The sequence below is a fragment of the Rhea pennata genome, chromosome 5 (genome assembly GCF_028389875.1).
Source record: "Rhea pennata isolate bPtePen1 chromosome 5, bPtePen1.pri, whole genome shotgun sequence".
Taxonomy (NCBI): Eukaryota; Metazoa; Chordata; class Aves; order Rheiformes; family Rheidae; genus Rhea; species Rhea pennata.
Genome location: NC_084667.1, coordinates 59,596,109 through 59,615,135, shown reverse-complemented (window position 1 = coordinate 59,615,135; position 19,027 = coordinate 59,596,109).

The window sequence follows — 19,027 nt, the reverse complement described above, 5'->3', positions numbered from 1 at the left end:
CCTCTTGGCACTTCAGAGCCGACTTCACTCGCAGCAAGAGGCAAGAACATTTTGTCTGAGCAGTACTGGTAATCTCGAGGACCACAACAGAGTTCGAATCACAAATCTCAAGTAAATACAAAAGAAAGAGTATTTATCGACATTCAAGCAACGATTTCCAGATCCATCTCGAGCAATGTTACAGCACTGCAATTTACGGTCTGTGCTTCCCCACTCACAGCAGATGGCACTGCTTAGCCAAGAACTGCCCAGGAAGTTGTCCATCTTTTATAGCTGCAAGAGTAAGTTTAAAACCTCGACTGCAGAGTCTTGAAGAGAGACACCAACGAAAAGTCAATTGCCAAGAAAGCCTAAATTCGAGTGAATCAGGGAATACTCGCATGGCTTGCTGAAGTTGAGCTATGCACTTTGCACATTGGAAAAAGGCAGAATAAAATACAAATTACAATAAATAAGTGACAAGTGAAACAACAGAGCATTCCTGGCTCTCCTTTATTTCTTCATTTTTTCCTGCATGAATGCGCTTTGTAAAAGAAGTTTTAAAATCAAGGGGTTAGACCAACCAGTTCACTAATGGGTCTCCCCACACACCCCCCAAATAAGCTGTTCTTCATGTTATTCAGCTTCTGCACAGAAGTTCAGACATTAAAAATTGTTTATTTGATGTTCTAAGACATGACAAATGAAGTTCTGAACCAGTGTCAGGGCACTGACAGCCTGAGAATGCAAAGAAGGACAAATGCAGTTTTGTGCGAATCAAGGAGAAAAAGGGGGTGTGAGAGCACCAGTGTTGCACACGGAAAACATTGCTGAGAGCCTGTAACACAAAAAGTGATGACAAGTTCTTGCATAATATGACACTTAAAAAAAAATACAAGTGGTTCACTAAACTGGAAAAGCTACTCCTTCTGTACCCATTTCTATCCTGATATTTTCAGGCTGCAAAAACTTAACTGGTACAAAATGCTCATGCAGGCTTACCATTGAATACAGTATGTGTTCTTGGATTTGTATCTTTTGGCCCTCCTGAATATAGAGAGATGAACAGCAGAACCAGCTCCAGGAACTGTCAACATAAGTTGTTTACAGCACCAGAAAACTGGACATGGCAAAATGACCATCAGCTCCAATGCCTGCTTTGCCTTTGCCAGAGCCCTAGAGAGCCAGGCTGGAGGCTACTGACCCTCCGCTGGATGGAGGGAAGTCCCTCTCGCTCTCTCACACAGACATGCCTCCCCATAACATAGAGACACCAAGCCAGAATCTCTCCCCTGATCTCTTTTCTTGTAATGGCAGAAGGTATCTGGCCCATACCCCCCATTTGCAGGGTGACATATCAGATTTTGGCTGCTTTGCATGCATAGCTGAGAAGCCTCAAGCCAGCTCTGCTGAACACATTAAGTCAAAACAGTCCTTCATATGCCAGATGCAAATTTATCATTCAAAACAAAAGTTTATTTTCAGTAGGAGAGGAAAAAAAATCGTAAGACTAAAACAATGACTGGGAGAGGCAATCTGCCCAGTTCACTGATCCTGCTAAACTAAACCTGAACAGTGACTTACTTAAAAAAGGCACCATTTCTAACAACAAAGGCTACTTACTCCTCTGCTGGCCCTTCTGGCAGGTGGGATAGGACAAAGAGGTCAGAGTGAAGCAGGATTTTGGAGCTGCAGACAGAGGAAGAAGAAAGAAAAAGAGAAGAAACAGAGAGTAAGGAAAGATTGATGAAAGGCTAGAAACAGCATTACCCCACAGAAGAAGTATCACCACTGGGAGAGTGACTATGGGCCAAAACGTTACTGAAAAAGTACCAGAAATGAATAACTAAGGCGCTCTCTTTTCTACCCCTTTCCAAAACAATCATCCTGCCCCTGGCAGCGCAGCCACCCCTCGCTTGCCTTCATTTCAACTTAACCTCTTTTATCAGACCCACCCAGAAGCTTAATCTTAGCAGAGCACAATACACACATTGGCTGGCTGCCTTCCTAGGCCAGCTCCTCACCAGCGCTGATTCTGCAGTGAGATATCCCACGCACCCACTGCCAATCCACCATCTCTCCACTTCGTGAATAACTAGAGTCCCCTCCCCACCACCCAAGCTCCTCTGGCAACAGGGCCGCTCTTCTTGCTCCACACTGGCTTATTTTCATCTCCTTAATCATTCTTGCTTGCTTACCAGTACTCCTGCAGGAATAACCCCTGCTTGTAAAGGCTGCATATACTTGCCCAGGCTCCCCAAATTCTCGAAGTCAAAGAATCAATTTCACAGCTAGAGTCAAATTTGCAACTATAAGAAAAAAGTCAGCAGTAGAAAAGTCCTCAGCCATTCTGCTTGAACTTTGTCTTTGTAAAGTCAAGGTCCTATTTCTGCATGCAAACATGCATTTTATTCAATACCAGTAACACAACAGGGAAAATGATTGAAAACACTTGAATGAAAGAACTAAGCCATCCAAGTTAGAGCTTAAGTCATGAGGACTGTAACAGTTCTGCATTCTCTGTATCCTGGGCATATATGATAACATGACACATGCAACCACGAAATGAATGGTCCTATTTTAATTTAAACTCGCAAAATATGCACGAGAAGCAGGCCACAGGATTGTTTGGTTTGCTACAGCAATTATGTCTGTTCAGGATAGTAGGTTTTTTTTAACTGCCACAATTCCACTAATGCCGTTATATCTAAATGTGGTGCAATAATTACAGGTAGGTAGGTCCCAAAGGTGGACTTAGAAGCTCTAGTGTCTCCTCAAGTCTCCAAATGTCTCTCTCTTTTCTGTCCCAGGGCAGAATCATTACTACCAGCAGTGAGATACCTCTTCTACAATGCTCAGCAGTGCTGAAAAGTCAGCTCTTAGAGGAGTATGGATAACAGTTTTTTATTACTGTTTTAGAAATTTTCTCAAGAGATACCATTTAAAAAGTATAAAATTATAATCTTAATATATCCCTTTCCACAATTCAGTAGTAAATGGAAACCTTTGAAACTCACTCTTGGTAGGAAACCACCTGAGGCCAGATTAATTACCTCTTTCTACCCCCTAAATTATGCTTTTACACAAACACATTCTGTATTTGATTTTATTGATCAATAAATACTGAATAACTCACAGCTTCAAAAAGCCATATCCATAAATCCTGTAAAACTAATATGATAGAAACACCATTCACTGACTATTATAACAGTTAGCACCTGAAGTCACAGTAGTACGTCTGGACACAAGCTGACACCAGACCAGATTTGTGGTGACTGCTGTAGAACAAGCGAACATTGCAAGTGAAGATTGGCAACGCCTGTGTTCCCGCATGCTGACAGTCTGAAAGATGCAGTATCTTGCACATTGATTTTCCAGACCACTTACAATTAAGTTTAAATATGGATTTTGGAGCTAAGTTCAGATTTTGGGGCTGGAAACACACGGCTCTGCAAGATACTGACAACTTCTGGAACATTAGGTGGTTAATATACAGTCCGTATCAAAATCCAATTGATGAAAATCCAATACCTGTTTTTAAAATAGTGTGGTCACTCTGCCTGTTCTTCAAGCCCATATAACAAAATGGAATGCACAAAGAGCCAGCAAAAATATGTTTGCATTTACTAAGGAAAGAAATATAGGGAGATGTGAACAGTATTATTATATTCAATGGATCTCCTGTTTGTTTTAGACACTCTGGAAATTGTCTTGTATTTTAAACTGGGCCATAGGTCTTTCTCAAAGATGTGTTGCACTCCAAACCATAGGTATTCCAGGGACATCCTACTAGCAGTGTGATGCAGGGGCGGGAACTAGCTCATCCCTATGGGAGGCGTTCACTCTGCCTACTTACATGCATTTAGTTTAAGTCTGTCTTCTTTGGCTTGCTCTACAGGAAGTAGGATTTTTTTCCAGAAGCTTTGCTACAATTCTCTGTCCTTCCTTTGGAGATGCTTGGAGAGATAAACCTCTCAGATAGGCAGTCTAAAAATCAGTGTCACATGAATATCCTCTTGTCCTTAAAAACTTTGGGTCTATGAAGTCAATAAAACACCATTCTTTAACTTTGACATGAGCAGGAGAATTGCCTTTACAATTTTACATGTGAAGCTAGTTAGAGGGAGCTTGGGATGCTACCGTTTTGACCATTAATATTCGGCAATGCACTGCTGAAATAGGACGCTAACGGCAGTCCACAAGGAAACTTGCACAGCTCCACTACATCTTCCTCAGGGTGTGCACATGGGAGAGTGAACATGGTCAGCTAAGGGAAGTTTACAGACAGGATGCAATGACAGTAGAAGGAACATACTGGAATTAGAAGTCTGGTGGGCGTTCCCCTTGTAATTCTAAATCACCTTTTAGATCCCCATCTGTCATCAGGGCAGATTACAGTGCCCGGGAATACAATACAAAAAAGCAGCATACTCTGTAGGAAGCTGCTTATCCCAGCTACGAGGAAGATTCAGGAGGCTCAGGACACAATGCAAAGAGCAAGGCTCTGGTGTCAGGAGCCATCTCCTCATACTCCAGTCTCCCTTGCCTTGAGTCAGGTACTTCTGAATTCTCCTGCCCCGCACATTACAGGCATTTAAGGGAACCTCTTTCCAGATCTCTTGCTGCCAGAATTTAAATGGATCTTCTCAACAGCCCACAAGAAACAGTAATTTTTCCCATGTACCAATTGAGCTTGACAATCCTCTTGACCTACCAATGACCTGGCATCAACAAAATGTAGGTCTCAGCAGACAGCATTTGGCATGGGAATCCCAAGTTTACCTGGAATGACAAAAGCATGGATCATTGCAGTGCTATTTGTATCTTCCATTTGTTTATTCTGTTCCATCAGCGTACACAAATAACTGAAGTTTTCCTGGTTTTATGCCCATGTGAAAAAAAAAAATGGTTTTCTGTCTGAATGTCATAATATTAATGGGGAACATCTTTACAGACTTATTACAATGTGATATTGTCAACTCCAAGCATGAAGAAAATAAGAAATAATGAATCATTCTTCTCTACCCCACAACAAAAATCACGAGAGTAGAAATGGTTTTGATTCCATTTGTTTACCAGTTTGAGCAGTTCTGGTGCCTTCAGATTACTATTTCAAACATTTCTGCTGCAATGGGAACTAAAAACTTAAAGATTTTCAGTTATCCTTGAATCACATGAACCCTGAAGCTGGAGTTGTAGGGGCAAGATGTACCAAGACAAGCTACCAAGAGATTCAGGATGAAGTTACCTGAGCAATTAATGAATCATTGACACTGAATATGTTCGTAAGGTTGCCTAGGCTGCAAGACACCAAAAAGCACATTTGCCAGAACAGATTAAAATTTCCTAAAGGAGGAAAAAGGCCCAGTGTACTACACTTCACGTATTAATCCAGATGTACTACTTACAGTGTTCCTGACAATTAAACAGTATGGTAACTCTTGATCTTGGGCCAGTTCTCCTGCTCCTGATTTCTTACGAACCCAGGAATAAAAGCATCGGCAAAAATAGCTCTGCATAAGACTCTGAAATGTGGTAACTAAACATTACTAAAAATTTATTTCATCTTGACGCTGGAAAGACTCTACAGCTGCTTTATGATATTGTGAAGGTTAAACTACTATGGAGCAAGTACTCTTGCATGTGCTACTATAAAAGTGTCACTGAATTATTTCTAATTTTAGTGCCTGTTGTTCTAAAAATTCCTTCCCACTGCACTCAAGGAAGGAAGAAAAAGGTAGTTCAAATAAACCTAGCAGCTGAGGGACAACATGTATCTAACCTAAGAAGCTGAGCAGCTGCTTATGGCTAGAGAGGCTTGTACTGAAGAATAACAGCATGGAGAGTCATAAGGGGACTCAAGTCACTTAGCCTCAGACATCCACAATGTAGAAGGCTACAGGTGATTTAGTCATCTTGCTCCTCTTTACAGAAAGAGAAGAGAAACAGGCACTTTCAGGGTACAATTAATCTGATTTACTTCAGCCATCCACTTTAGGATGGAAAGATGAATCACATCTGAGAACGCCCATTTCTCTGCACTAGCAATAAAGTTAGTTTAGGCAACTCAGTGTTTACATTTGGTCAGGCAAATCATACCCCGGTGTCCACTAAAAGGTAAATGGCAAAAACACTAACCCCAGCTTCAAATATTGTGATGACACCCTCCGCTCTCAAATTTCTAGAGAATGCTTGTAGAAATACCAGCTATCAGTGCTTTCAAAGTCAAATACAGAATCCCAGGCAGCAGTAAGAAAGCATTATCTGAGAGCTGGGTCTGCTCAGGGACATCAGAGAGCTTGTATGAAGCCATGCAGGCTAAAGGAAGACATAAGTAACAGGCCTCTACGTCAGACAGAGATAGAACGAAAGTTAACTGGTGAGATGATAGTCACTCACCAGCTACCAACATAAATTGCTGAAAATTATCAACACCTTTAAAATGAAAGTCACATAGATTCTAAAAATCCCAGGTTCTTGGATAAATTTTTGTCAAAGAAGGAACAAAAAGCAAATTAGCTAGCAAAAAAAAAAAAATCATTCCTTCATAGAAATCAGAAAATCTTTGCCACTCCATTTGTCTTCTCTGGATGCAGTCACTGCAGATACGGACAGTTAACTGTATTTGGAAAACATTTTTCAAAATATTATCTGTACATCTACATCATCACTTTTGAGTACAAAATCATTTGTAGGGAAAAAAATTCAAGATCTGTGCCTCAGTTGGAGTAAATAAACATACCCACCTTTCATTTCAGAAATGAAAAACTATAAGCCAGTTTACATGGGTTGAAAATATGGTCACCAACACCTATTACATTGGAAGTGGCAAGCAGTGGGTCAGCCTCTGTTCCCCCTACAGTAATAAAGCAAATAGCCACATCTGGCCTAAGAATTTCTCATGCTAAAAGAAAGATAGTTAAACAGTGGATGTCTGGTCACTCGGCATGGAAATTATTGGGTGAATAACATTGCAAGTGTCATCCTAGATGTTACACACAAACCCTCTGAGAACCTTGACGACCAATGGCTAGAAATGCATTTTTTTTTGTATTAGCTTTTCACAAAACAGCTTTTATAACTGTTATTTTTAAGGTTTTCTAGAGATGCAACTTCTTGGTCAAAGACCTAAGTATGATCCTCTAGATGCCTTGATTACACCATTACTCAATTGCTGACAAGCATTAATACCCATATTGCCCCTAAATGGCCTTACTCAGGAGACGGCAAACAGCAAAAGAAAACACACCTTTAAGTCAGACGTGACTGATCTGGAAGCATGCTTTACTGTGTTACCTCCTAGATCTGAGGAATCAGTATCACATCCAACATATTTGTATATATACACTGAAAATACCAGATGCTGCCAAAGCATTAAGCAGCCTACAGAAAAGAGCAGCAAGGGAGGAATGTGCTTCTGCTTCCTGTTCCTGGGCAGAGCAGACATGGAGAAATGCCTTCTTAGCCCACGGTAACCAAAAGGTTTAGTCTACTCATGCTTCCAGACTGACCATAATATCTTTGCTGTTCATTTAAAAGGGGAGTAAAAAATTAAATGTTAATATACAAAGGCAAAGATTCCAGTGATAAGATAAAATGGAATATTGTCTGAGATGTGCTAAAAACATGCTCTGCAACCGCGGGACAACATTTTACTAAGTTTGGCTGAAGACAGTCTCCTCCCTTCATACCCTCAGGCTTTTGCTTAGCTGAGACAATATCACAAGGAAAGGCTGTTTACCCAGAGGTTTTCAGTGCATATTTGTCGGGGATTTTTGTTTGTTTGTTTGTTCATGCACGCAGCTTACTGCCAGCCCATGCAAACTACAAGCCTGTCATCAGGAGTTCACTTGGTCTGAGCAAGGAAAAACCATGGTTACAAGTCAACCTGATTCCATACCTTTAAAATGTCACAGAAGAAAACACACATAAAAGAGGCAGTCTAGTAACGCTGTGGCGCTCCCTGATTCCACCCAAAGATCACAATGAAACACTAGTTTCTATTAGTAATCAGTATAGGTTTGCCTTGATGTTGACAATCTGGTACGAGAACATTAAGCCCTTCTCTTTGTGCACGCAGAACCTCCCCCACACGTTCACTCTTCCACACAGAGAGATCTTCTTTAAAAAAGAAAACCACAAAAACTTTCTTTATCCCTGTTAGACAGGTTCCTTTCAAACTTTTTCAAGGTACAGTGGACTCTAACACAGGAAAAACAACTCACATCACCTCTCACTGCAGTAGGAAGCATAAAGAAGATTCCCTGGAAACAACCAACCCCACTTTGTACAGTTCATATTCCCAACTGAAGTCAGTAGACAGTCCAGATACAGCCAGGTGAGAGGATTAGACTCACTGACTGGAGATAGGACAAGAGAGAAAAAATAAAGGGTCAAACCCCAGTAAGTCAGTATAACATCACTCAAGTTAACAGGATTATGCCAATTCAAGCCAGCTGTGGATCTAACCCACAATGTGTTTTGCAAGGCTATTTTCAGCTCTTCGGGGCTCTGCTCTATTTAAACATTCACAACACCCACTAAGTTAGTTAATGAGAACTGTGTGTGCAGAACACTAGTGTTATTTCTTTTTAAATATTTGGGAGGTGCTCAGACTGTGATAATGAGTGCCATATATTAGAGCCCAGACAGTAGTATTGAATCATCAGACCCTTAAGTGGGAGAGGTCATTAATCTTTTCCTTGGGAGAGCATTTCAATTTTTGCCTTGGCAAATGAGGAATCATCATTAATAGATGCGGGGGTTCTACCTTTGCCAAGTCCCAGACAAAATGTGTTTTTCCATTTGCTTTGGGCTTGTGTAAGCTTGCCTAAGGAGGCCAGCCTCACAGTTTGAGAAACACTGCTAGCAACCACCATACCCTCATTCCCAGTTAAATTAAACCCTATTATGCTGTAATTAACCTTGCCTAACTTGTTCTGAGTTACAGCAGTTGCTAAAAATCATGCCATTTCTAAGCTGTCCCTCAGAAGCGTTTTTACATATCAGGCTTGCCTACTCTTCAAATATTTCCAGCTTCTCCTGGAAGTTCTTCCTCTGAAGATCATAACTCAACTGCAGGCAACGTCAGAACTCCTTCTTGACTCCAGCGAGGCCAGAATTACCTGCAATTATACTCACAGCTCATGTTCCCATCAGACAGTTGTTCATACCAGACAGTTTGAAGCAAACAATACCACAAAAGCGATGGAGAAAAATGCACACCTTGTAGCTTTTAAGTTTTTTTAATACATGTATGTATTCAGAGAGAGAGAGAGAGGAAAAAAAAAAAAAAACTCAGTAACTCTTCTTCATCAAATTTAGACTAGTAACATTCTATTTTATGTTTTAGTCTGTTGCCTATTTTGTTTAAGTGTAAATTAAAAAAAAAGGGGAAACCTTACATTTTTCTAGTTCTGTTTGACTCTTGGAGCAAGGGAGGAGAAGAATAAGCACAACACAGGAAGAACTTCTCATTTACAAAGAAACTTAAAAGAAAAATAAGTTTTTGGCAGAACTGCTGTTTTCAGATTTAAAAAACTTCAGAATGCAATCCTGTATTTTGAAAGGTCCAATTTTATCTAAGCCCAAACTCCACCAAATCCACAGGCTTTTAGATCAGACCCTCGATGTGACAGCCTTAACTAAGCCAGACACCACTGAAGTCATTTTGACCAAGGTGGGAACAAAGGTCTGGATTATCCTTTAACTGCCCAGCAAAAGCATGCAAAAGGAAAATAATTCAGCATGAACCACCACGGCATAAAGGCAATAAATAAATAAATAAAGGGCACTCAAATAAGTAAGTAAGAGTGCTACCACTGACTATACATTGCATATATTACCAGGGGAAAAGCTGTGAGCTTTTGAAGAACACAGCCTTGAGAGTCGGCAATCTGATTGGAAAAAAAAAAAAGAAAAGAAAAAAAAAAAGAAAAAAAGAAAAAAGAAAAAAAAATGTGTGCAGGTAAAGGAAAGGAGAGAGAAAAAAACATGGATACACATGAAGCGCAACAGGCTGCCACGAACAGAGCCAGAAGTTGTAGCAGAAGAGCAGTTTATCCTACCTGTTTATTTTTAAGAGATTAAACGCCTTGGCTCTGACAGCACAGGCTGTCAGAAGTTTATTAACTTCTTCTTTTATTGTTATTATTATTTTCAAAGCGCACTCCGCGGCTGGCTCTCACCGGCGGCCGCAGGCGCGGGCGGTCAGCGGCCCCGCGCCGCCGCCGCCGCTCTCCCGCGGCGCCAGGGCGGCTCGCTCGCCCGCCCGCCGCTGCCTGCGCGATGCCCGGGCCCCGCTGGTCAAGTGGTCCTAAACATTTCACAATTATGATAGAGAACTGTTGAACTGTTAAGAACCACTGCACCAAGGAGGCGGAGGGTCCGCGGCGGGAGCGGGGCGGGGGCGCGCGCCCACGCGCTTCCCACTCGCTCCTGGCCCCGGGCTCGGCTCTTCCTCTCGCCGCGGCGGACCTAAGGGACGAGACAAAACAGACGGGGCGGGCGGGCAGCAACGGACACAGCGCCCGGCCCGGCCCGGCCGCCCCTTGCCCCCCTCTCCCAGCGCTGCCCACTTACTCATGGCCAACGTCCCGCCGACATCCCCTGGCGCCGGGGCTTCGCGGGCGCCGAGGCAACGAGCTTCCCCTCCGAGCGGGCAGGGAGGGCGAGGCGAGAAGCCCTTGTGCTCAGGGGCCGGGCCGGCCCGCGCCGGGCCACCCCCGCCGCGGCCGCCCCTCTGCCGCAGCTGCCCGCGCCGGCCCCTCTTATAGCCGCGCGGCCGCGGCGGGCGCCTGAGCCGTCCCCTGCCGCGGCGGTCAGGAATGCAGCCCTCGCCCCTGACACGACCAGTTTTTCCGGGCTGCCCGCGCACTGACAGGGCGGTTTTGTTTCCAGCAGCGCTCGCGTGGGGCAGGGAAACGTCAGCAGGTTCAAAAAGACAAACCTGTTCCCGGGCGGCGCCTCGCCTCCCTCCGCCCTGTCACCGGCGCGGCGTGGAGGAGGGAGGGGAGGGGCGGGGAGGGACACGGCTCGGCGGGTTTCGCCGGCTCCCTCGCCTTATTGCCAGCCTTCAAAGAGTAAATAAATAAATAAAAGCCCCAAACCGGCTTACCCCGTTCGCTGGGGGGGTTTTGTTTCCACACCGCAAAGGCCAGCTCGGCTGGGCTCTCCGCGGGCGATGGCGTCAAGGCGCAAAATGGCGGCGGCGGCCTGCGGCCTGCTGCGCGTCGCTGGCCCGCCCGCTGCTGCCGGCACACGTGTGCCGTGGGGCGCATGGGGCCGGGGGAAGGCAGCTCCCCCCCGAAATGAAGGGGTGGGGGTTGGCTCGGAAAGGGGCGCGAAGTGCTGGCGGCCAGGCTGAGGCGCGGGGAGAAGAGCGCGCGCCGGCGGCGCCGAAGTGTCGCGGCTCTGCAGAGCTGCCCCGCGCTCGCTCGCTGCTCCTGGGGGTTTCCGACCCTGACTTAGGACCGAGAAATATCGGGGAAGGGGGAGCCCAAGGCCCTGGCCGCCTGCGGACGCGGCGGGGCAGGGCGGTCGCGGACGGCGCCGGGCCGCTCGCGGTGCCTGAGCCGGCCGGGAGAGGCGGTTTCGGACAGAGGTGGATGGCGAACCCGGCTCCGGCGGTGACTCAGCCCGCGGCCTCGGCCGAGTCGCTGCACCACGCCTTGAAAAGCAGAGACGGTGCTCACCTGCCTCATCTGCAGAGGCCTCGCTGACGTTTATGTAGTGCTCTGAATGCTTAAAGAGCGTGTAAAAAGTGCTTAAAGTGCTGTGTATGAATTGCGGCGCTCCGGATCCTGTGATCTTTGGCCTTTTAAAAATACATAAGGCGACACCAGCCAATCCCGGCGGAAATGCCCTTAAGAAAAGGCCCCTCAGCACAGGAGGGGAGCGAGAAGCCCCTGCGGCCATGCTGTAACTGCTCCTGGGCGGCTGGGGTGAGCCAGGTACTTGCACCAGGACCAGGAGCAGGCTGGTTGCTCCAGGAGCCTATGCAAACCTCACGCCGAAGATGCTCCAGGACCAAGGCTGGGGGCATTGCAGTCCTTGGGTAAAACCAGCTCCTTCTCCACTGCCCTCTCAGACTCAAGCCCAGAAGCTAATTTTATCCCCTTTTGCAGGGGCCCCAGTCCTTGCGGGTTGCCTGGACCCCCCCTATTCTCCCAGGAGGGTAGTCGCCTTTCTGTGACAGACAGGCATGTGCTGTTTCTGTGATGATTCAGGGGCACATCTGTCCTCGACGTCAGTGGGGGTCCGTGGAAGCAAGGCGGTTCCTCACTCCTCGTGAGGGCGGTCATTTGGTTTAGAAGCGCCGTAGATGTCCCACTCCTCCTGGCGATGCCCGCAGCGCGATCGTGCAGGCTGTATCTGTATCTGATCCCTCGCTAACGACCCTGCCAGCTCTCGCCTGCCCCGATGAGCACCCGCCTGCACCCACCGCTCTGCAGTGCCGCTCAGCTGAGTAATAACCCTGCTGTCCGTACCACCCGAGGGCGAAAGCCCTCTCCCGCCCAGCCAGCCAGGCCCCGCTGCCGCACTGGTCCTGCGTCGAGTGCCCGGGGACCCCGTCGCTGCGCTGGGCCGGGTTTGGGCTGGTGGCCCCTCGGGGGGGAATTACGCGGGGAAGCCCTGGGAGCCCAGGTACGAGAGCTTGTATGGGTTTGGCAGGATGAATCATCACATGCTTTGTATTTTTTAATAAGGGTCAGTGGTTTTATGAATAGAATGTTTAAGGTTGTTTCTTTCAGGGAAGAGTAAGATAAAAGATAGTAAAGGTCCGTCTTAATGCTTAATACTGAAGGGTGGTTAAGGGGTAACTAGGATGAATGTTATAAGCTTAAAGAGATACACTTAGCAAGTGTATAAATTCCATAAGATGGTACGAAAAATGTACTTTTTTACTAACTTATATGGTAGAGAGCAGTGGATAAATGTGCATTTAATTAATTTATTTAGGTAAGTATTTAACAAGTTCTGTTTCTCACCTGTATGCCCCTCTTGTGAAACTAGGAAATCTGACATGCTGTGCATCTCCATTAGCCAGGTGGAGTCTCGCAGAACAGGCTAAAGGCTTTAAAAGGCAGAAGAGTAGAGCTGCTTGACAGTATTAACAGACTGATGTTGTAGCACTTCCTTACTTAGCAGTATCCAAGGGATAAACCATGTATTAATTGTTCTTCCTCTGTGAAGACTTGAAAGGTGATTGAAGCACTAAAATAATAGAATTGGCTCTGAAACTGTGTAGAGAGAAATTCGCTTGTATTAAAAAGAACAGTAATTACCCCTTATTTCTGGTGATAGTGAAGCTTATTTATGTTCCTTACTTTACAGCTGCACATACATGATTACAATAGTTATGTGCTTGGCTTTTTATGGACCATAGTAGAGTAAATGGACTTGTTAAGCAAACAGCAGGTATGTTTCCCATGGAGTCTGCAGTCCAGGGGCACAAACCCAATAAAACAGTACAGGTGCTACCTGCCAGTATGGACTCATCCTGCTAGATGGGGAGAGACCTCTCATTGCACTGAGAGGAAGTTTATATTTGAAGGAACTTCTGTTTCGAAAAAGTGAAGTGAAAAATGTCAGGGAGCTGCTATCATTATTATCCTTCAGTGACCTCGCGCTCCTTCTGGGAAAGGTCTCAGCACTTCCCTGCCAATACCTAGCTCCACAAGCGCTGTTGTGGGAGTGTGGGGGACAACCTGAAGGGCTATTCCTTGTACTACAACATATTTTATCTGACAATTCCAATATTAAAAAAATTCCAGCATGCAAGCTAAGCCTGGGTTCTGAGTTTACAATTGTTTTTCCTTTCCTCATCCGTTCCCTACTGGCTTGCTGTTCTTGGTCATTATCTCTCACCTAAAATAAGACTGGAAGTTTCCAAGGCAAAAATCTTGGAGTCTGACATGGCCTGTAAAGTCCATCTTGTCATTTTCTTGGACCCAATAAAAATAATTAAAAAAAAAATATATGCAGGTAGATTTTCTTCCTCCCTGGGAAATCAGCATTCCGTATGCTCATAGGAAATACTTGATGGGCCAACTTCTTGTTTATGTTGGTTGGTTCAAGCTGATGTGTCACTATAGTAGCCCATTATGTGTTACATGCAGGCATAATAATAGTTTAGTACTAACTTACTTTGAGGTAATAAACACCTTGAGTGATGGCCTAATGCTTCCACATAAATAGGAAGCATTTTCAGATTATTGCCTAATAACATGAGGTGATTTATAGAGAAATAAGATGCAGGGGGACATTTTTTCAACCAAGAACTTTTAGAAAGATGGTGGGGTACCATTTGATACTTATAAATAAATAAAGCCATGCTAGTAATTGAAATATGGATAACAGCTTCATGTGAGGCTAAGAATTCACATTTTATTGGAAAAAGCCACCCTTGCACGCACAACATTTTGATTAATCACAAAATTATTAATTTAGCAGGAGGAAGATTTGTATCTCATAAACTCTATCTAAACAGACAGTTCATTCTTCAGCACTGCAGTAGACAGTCTGCGTGCAAAGGATACCTATCAGTTTGGTGTAATACTGCGTTTCACCATTTTCCTTGTGGTTCTGATTAAACATCTTGTCCATTCCAGCAGTTTAAACTGTGTAAATTATGTTATACAAATTAATGTAGTTTTTCCTTCTTCAGCAGAATTTTTCTAGTGTATACAGTAGCACAATAGCTAGCAGTAAGTAAATGAACAGTTAAAATTTACTATTTTCTGCTTCAGAATTTCTGCTGCATTGTTAAACATGTCAGTTCTTTTAATAATCAGTCTACAGTAAGAAGGAGCCATTGGGGCTGTGTCCACTTACAGGCTTGATCGGTGTGTACAACAATTACCTGTGCATCAGCAGCTGTAAAAAAAAAATGGGTGAAAGATAATCCTTGTGCTGGAGAGATGGTGCATGAGCTGTTAAATGGACATGACCTGAAAGACTAATCAGCCTCTGCATCAACAGCCAGGTATTAAGGAGCATTTTCAAGCTTGTCAGTGAGAGCACTAAAAAAAACACCAGAAAAAAAACATATTGCAAACAATCAGTGGGTATTTCTGCAGTCCTTCTGAAGATTATTTTTTGCTTTGACTTTCCACTGGAAGCCTAGGAGTCCCAGCAGTTCTTTCACAAGGCATCTAGCTGTTAAGCTGATAGTCCAGAATGTGCATACGAGAAATGGAAGCCACTGAACCCCCTTTTGAAATCAAATCTGGATAAACAATCTCTATAGTATTTTTACCAAATTCAGGAAAGTTTGGTGTCATGGTTACTTTTTTTTTTCTCTCCTCACAATCAATTCTCTTTTCTCCTCCTTTGTAATTTTTTCTTGTTAGAAATACAAATTCAAGTTAATTAACCAATGAGTGAGATTATGACAAGGTCATTAATATTGAATGCCTCACTTTCCAGGTTCCTGACTTTTTATAAATAGAGCTGATTTTCAAAAAATCTCAGCCACTTTTCATTTTACCGTCAGGTTAGACTCTGGAAGCTGAAGCACTTGAAATCACTATTTATCTCTGAAAATTTCCACCCAACAATTCATACTTCAGATTAGCTGCAGTACACCAAGTGCACTTTAATTACTTTCTCAATTGCCATCACCTTGTTCACTTTATTTTTTTTAATTTTTCACTAACCAGCTGCTTTTTACAGAGTTGGCAGAATTGTGTGTTATGCCTGATAAAACCATTAGAAAGAAATATATTATTAATGGTTTGACTATCCACTCAGATTTCATGTGTTTGCTGGTTCAAGCCATTGAAGATTGAGAGTTAGAGTGTGACTGCACTGGAGAAGTATGGTGATTTTTAGCAGCATCTCATACTTCTGGTTTTATGTCCTTGAATGGAGAACTTCCAAACAACAGTGGTAAAGGGTGACATATCTGTGGGCAGAGAGCTCAGTCAAAGTGGTCCAAGTAAACAAACTTACTCATTTCACATCATGCTCTGTCTGTCAGCAAAGATAAGAGGCCATCACCTTCGTCTTGAAGCCCTGGAGCCCTACTGCGTTCAGCAGAGATCTCGTCTGGATGTCTGCCCTGAAGGTGCTGAGAATCACGTCTCCCAGAACTGACCCTTCAGTAGTAGTCAGAAATTCAGATGGGCTTGCAGGAAGAATGTGATGTGTCCAGATCCCACTTCCACTGTTGACAGCAATACATACCTAGGAAGGAGCTCACGCACCCTAAAAGGCACAGGAAGAATCACCTGTGCACAGGGATCACCATCTGCAAATCCCTCCCTGTGCATCACCTGCTTGCATATGACAGGATTAATTTGCGATTTTCTATTTCAATTGTGGTAAATCCTTCTCTCTCAGTAAAACAGTGCCCTAAAGATTCGTTTTTCTTTAACCTGAAATTCTCTTTGCTATACCTGACTGTTGCTATTGAACTGCTAGACTGTCATTCCGCTTACATGTTGTTACTTGTCCTCTTTTAATGTTGTTATTTGAAATCAAGGTGTAGAAATAACCAGACTAAGTAATAATGACCATTATTGCCATTCTTTTGCCCCTTTCTTCCCTGTTTTATCACCTGTTGCTTCCTTCACTGCACAAAGTCTTACCTTCATTTCACTTGTAAACACCTGAAAACAGGGTCTGTGACTGTTGAACATCAAGCACAAGAGAGTCAAACAGGATGCAGAACAATGGGTGCTAAGGTAAGATAAACGCATTTGTTGTGCACACAAACGTATAATTAACAGGGCTAGCACACGCTCAGAAACGCCGCAAGTGCTGCCTCGGAGGTGGTTCTGGCCACGTGCAATCTCCCCTGCCCACCGTTCGTCTGTCAAGAGAGGTGTACGTATAGCTCACGATTTAAAGTTGAGAGGGTGCAGAAGGGCTGAGGGCTGCAAGACTTGTTGCTGCACGACTGAGAAGGCTCTCGGCCTTTCGCTAGCACAACGTGCCATGCATCAGGCCACGCGCTGCTGAAGCAGGGCAGGACCTCCGCAGCGGGGAGGCCACAGGTCTGCACTGCAGGACGTTGTTGGCTGGTGCCTTTCCCCAGCTCTGGCCGACTGCCTCCCTGCAATGTGCAGCATCCCGGCGCAGGAGGGAGGTGCTGGTGTGGCGCTTAGAGCGGCAGTGAGGCAGCGTTAAGATCTGCACCAGCCGAGCGTGTCTGAGCAAGCAAGACGGCAGGGCTGAATGAGGGGGAGAGGGGCACTGCCCTTTCCTTACTAACAGAGCCTGCAAGGAGCTGTATGCCCCATCTGTTACATATTCCTGTTACATCAGCAGCAATTTTGGTCAGATGTCAAGATAGATTTGGACATCAAGGTCCAAATCTTTTGACTATGTGATTGCACCAACTTTTCCAACTAGGACAGATTAAGTAGTGTGATTTTGTGCTGTTTAGACAAGACTGATTTAATTTCATTGCTAGAAATCAGGATACTTGTCTCTGTTACACTTTTGAGATGCAGGCTTATGCCTCTTCCCATTTAGGTAAACAAATGAGATGTATAATTAAGTTTCTAAAAGTAATTTTCAAGTAGACACTTTGCACAAATAATACCAGATTTTATTCTGACTCATGGACTATCTAAGATGGTAACATTCAAGTTCCACAGATTCATTTGTATTTTAAATTTAAGTATCTTATTTGGCGTATTTTAAATATGTGTTTTATTTTATATTTTAAGTGTTCTACATTAGTAGCTTCTCTTAAACAGTAAGTAATATGAAAGTGTTATTATAACCATGCAATCAAGCTGCATCATAAAATGTTAGAGAATCATGGAAAGACTAGTCTTACTAGTCTAGGAGAAGATTATACTGCTGATACAGCTCACTTGGAAGAGACACAAATGTATCAGCAACGCTTGTGATGACATATACCAAGCACATTTGATGAGTTCTTTATAATTACGTATTTTTACCCATCATACAGTTATTTCAGGTGTTCCATAGTGATCTAACAAATTGTGATGCTGGAAATTTTAAAAGCATTTTTTGATTTCTTACACTGTTGTGGTGGGGTTATCTGGGGATCAGCACAGGTACCTAGAAAAGGGATTTACACACTACTGCCAGATTCCACTATGCCGTTATTCCATCAGCGTTTTGTGTATAGGTGGATTTGTGCACGCTACTTTGTCTTCTGTGCACAAGGGACATATACGTCATTAGTCATTTCACTGCTTGAACCCACCTTCAAAAAATAGGGGAATTTTCTGACTAGATCACTCAATCTTTTTGGAAGAATCCCAGTAGATCACACTATTCAGAAGACTGCAAATAAAATAACAAAACAAAATTCACAGAATAAAGAGGGATTTAGTCTCAGATCAGGGGTTGCCATTATATTTGAGACATATTTGAGACAACTGAGACATGCTGCAGTACAATAATTCTAAGTTAGCACATGCAGAACTAGAGGTGTTTAGAAATTTAAGAAGCAGCAGCAGATACTGGAATGCTGCTAAAGAAAAGCTGATTTAATCCAGTATGCACTGACCAGACAGAGCTAGCCAATCTGCCAGCGGGTCAGCCACCCTTGGAGATGTTAACAGTTTACCAATAGGAGAGCAAGTACATGCTGATTTTTCAAATAATTAAGAGTGCCTCTCCCTCACAGCACTTTTATGAGAGAATCTCTAAACAGAAACTTAATGTTTTCAGACATGAGTAAAAAAGAAAGTGGATGTATTTAGGAAAGGAAATACTATAACTCAAATCAGACAGGAACTTGGACGTGTTAATTGTGCAAATCTCTGCTTTCTTCAGCATTAGAGAAGTGTTGACATAGGCCAAGTAGTCCCTATCCCTTGACACTATTAGTTGGATCATTAGGAAAAAGAAACAAAGTGGAAGCTGGGAGTTATCCTTCAAGCAAAGAAAGTTGTAGAATTGATGTAATATTTGACTTCTGCAGAAGGCTTTTATAGCGTCTCCCCAGCGGAGAGGCAGCAGAGCTTCCAGCACCAGCGCTCATTCCAGCAGCGTCTCTGCAACATGAAAGATCCATCGGTGGGAACAAACCCAACACTTCTGCAGCAGCTACATGTCTCAG